General features: G+C 39.6%; 1 non-coding gene across 1 annotated transcript; it reads left to right on the top strand.

Moving 5' to 3' along the window:
* Window positions 1–964: 964 nt before the first annotated feature.
* Window positions 965–1071, top strand: LOC141676013 (small nucleolar RNA R71). The gene has a single exon (XR_012556627.1). It is a non-coding gene; the product is annotated as a small nucleolar RNA R71 (small nucleolar RNA).
* The last annotated feature ends 2241 nt before the right edge of the window (window positions 1072–3312 follow it).

The raw sequence follows: 3312 nt of genomic DNA, 5'->3' as shown, positions 1-3312 counted from the left end.
CTTATCCAGCTTTTCTTCTGCAGCCTCTTAGGAAAAGGAGGTGGAGGATAGATTTATTTCTCCCTTGTATTACCCTCAGGAAGAGTGTGCTCAACAGTAGTCTTTCTTGGTTCCACTTCTGCTTCCTTCTACACTTCTTCTTCTTCAACCTCAACTTCAGATTCTGGAGTCTTTGCTTTTTCAGGATTCGCAACCTTACCAGACCTCGATGTAATTGCCTTAGCATGCTCCTTGGCTTCCTTCTTGCCTGACACTTTAGTATCGCTCGGGAGCGTGTCAGGTTGACGATTCAGTAATGCATTAGCAATTTGCCCAATTTGATTCTCCAAGGTCTTGATAGACACAGCTTGGTTCTTGTACATGAGCCTCAACTCCTCCAATTCATATTTTTCATTAGCTTGTGGTAGCCGCTGAAGTTAAAGTTGTTGACTAGGGACATATAACGGTTGCTGAAAACCAGGAGGGTTATATTGCTTTGTTGTGTATGGCTGATAAGATTGTTGCACCGTATTCTGATTGTTACTCCAGCTGAAATTAGAATGATTGCGGTTATTTGGATGATAAGTGGTTGGAGCTTGTTGCTGTGATCTCTGAAAGTTGCTCACAAATTGAGCTGATTCGCTAGAAATAGCGCACTTCAGTTTCATGCGTCCTCGCACAAAGCTCACAAACACTAGTGATTTGATTAACTCCATAATTAGCCAAAGTGTCCACCTTCATCGTCAAAGCCTTAAGTTGGGCAGCTATAACAGTTGCTGCATTCAACTCCAAAATTTCTGCTACTTTACCCTGAGTTAGCCTCTGAGAAGGATTCTGGTATTCATTAGTAGCCATCAGTTCGATCAATTCATAAGATTCATTGTAGCTCTTAGCCCACAAGGCTCCTCCTGATGTTGCATCGAGCATGGGTCTAGAAGTAGCACCCAATCCATTGTAGAAACAGTTTATAATTATCCATTCAGGCATGCCATGGTGTGGGCACTTCCTTAGCATCTCCTTATATCGATCACAAGCCTCACACAGAGATTCTCCAGTTTGCTGTGCAAACTGAGTAAGAGCATTCCTGATTGCAACAGTCTTCACCATAGGAAAAAATTTAGTGAGAAACTTTTGAGCAAGATCCTCCCATATGGTGATAGACCCTGGTGGTAGAGAATATAACCAGCACTTTGCCTTATCCCTCATAGAAAATAGGAAGAGTCACAGCTTGATAGCATCTTCAGTCACCCCACTGAACTTGAAAGTGTCGCAGATCTCGATGAAATCCCTGATGTGCATGTTGGGGTCTTCTATAGCAGAACCCCCAAACTGAACTGAGTTATGTATTATCTGAATCGTTCTTAACTTGATCTCAAAGGTGTTAGCCGAGATGGCTGGTCTGATGATGCTTGACTGAATATCATTGATCTTCGGATGAGAATAGTCCATCAAAGCCTTAGGAATTTCTGCTTGATCTCCCATCACTACTAAAGTTGGTTCCTCGACTTTCTCTTCTTCTTCTACTTTCTCTTCGTCCTCAAAAACTTCCCTTCGAATCACTATAGATTCTTCCTCGGCTTGATCCAGAGTTCTCTTATGAGCCCGTGAATGCGTATGCATACACGCTCGCTAGAGTACCTGAAACACGACAAGGGAAAGAGTAAGTAAGTAACAATGTCTGATTCAATGAAATTTAACGATCACTGATGACAAGCACATAAATTAAAAGTTAATACCGTGTCCCCGGCAGGGGCGCCAAAAACTTGTTAGTCGCTAAGCACGCGCTAATAATACACGCAAGTATGCGCGATAGCAAGTAATATAGAATTATTTCTAGTTCATTCCCATAGAGACTGGTTAAATTAACTATGTGATTTATGTACTTATGCAACAATGATATGGCTATTATTGAATGCTAAGACGATTAACAAATTGGGTTTTGATTATGCTACGATTAACTATTGAGAATTATACTAGAGAACATTAACTAAATAGATTAAATATAGTTGAATAATATATGACACAAACATGGGATTCTAACTTCACTAAGTACTTGATTCAATAGCCTTTTCATTCTTAACCTCAATATGTAATGGTGATGACACTAATCAGATAACATGAAACTGATAAACCCAACTTTCGTTGCACGAATAACATACTACCATGCATCCACAAAAGAGATAGAAGCTGAATAGACACCAGTTATATTGAGACCATATATGTCTATAGAATTTGACATAACGGTTTAATGCACAAGTTATCTATCGTGATTACATAGGGCAATTAAGATGGTTAAAATTACCTATGAATCATGCATAACGATAACACATGAAACTATGCTAGCATGGCAAGTTCTAAACCCTTAAATTCACTGCGTTTCATTAAGATTTAAAAAACTATCTTACAAGTTCACGACGTTCATAAGAGGAATAAGCACAACCAATACTAGGTTATCATACAATCACCACATACTAAGGCATCAAAATAAATCAACTAAAAAAATCCATAAATAAATCCGCGAGAACCCCACGATAACAATTAGCCCATAATCGGACTCATCATCAACGTGGGTTTCGATGAAAGCATGGTATAATAAACGTAGTCTTTATAAACAAAGTACGTAATCCAGAATATTAGGTTGACAAAACAAGAAACGAGCATCCAAGATTACAACTTAGAATAAAGATTCACAAGAATAAACTAGGTCTTCTTCGCCTTCGTTGAATTGTGCTATATGTCTTCTTATCATCTTCTCCTTAAGCTCTGTTACGTCTCTCCCTGAAAAACGTCTTTTATTTAGGTATATATAGCAGCCCATGCAAAGTAGAAGTCCTCCAATCAGAAGCCAAGTAGAATCAGGATTTTAACATCCCGACCCGGTGCGGCCTCCCAACCCGGCGCGGCCGCGCGCTTTGTCAGCGCGGGCGTGCAGTGTCTCTGAAGTTTGGGCGCGGCCGCACGCTATGACAGTGCGGGCGCGCTGGCCTCCTGGATAAAATTCTGCTTTCTTTCTTTTCTTGCTGCAATGAGTTGGTTTCCCGAGCTTTATTCCTTGGACAGCATCCTAACACTATATTAGCACCAAAACAATGCTAATTCACCTGAATTCTGGATTAATGCCTGAAATGTAAAAATACTAGAAAACACATTAAAACACCAACAACTTGAGTAAAAATACACCAATTCAAAGCTTAATGGAGCGTTATAAAGTGTCATAAATGCCACTCAACAGATATCTCATCAATAAAAATTTTGACAGGTCACCTTACTCAATTTTCTCAAAAAGGAAGCCTAATGTTAAGCATCTACATATGTTTGTAAGTAATTATTTTG

The sequence above is a fragment of the Apium graveolens genome, chromosome 7 (assembly GCF_009905375.1).
Source record: "Apium graveolens cultivar Ventura chromosome 7, ASM990537v1, whole genome shotgun sequence".
In the NCBI taxonomy this organism is placed as follows: Eukaryota; Viridiplantae; Streptophyta; class Magnoliopsida; order Apiales; family Apiaceae; genus Apium; species Apium graveolens.
The sequence above is the reverse complement of the archived record's forward strand: the minus strand, read 5'-3'. Positions and strand labels throughout refer to the sequence as shown.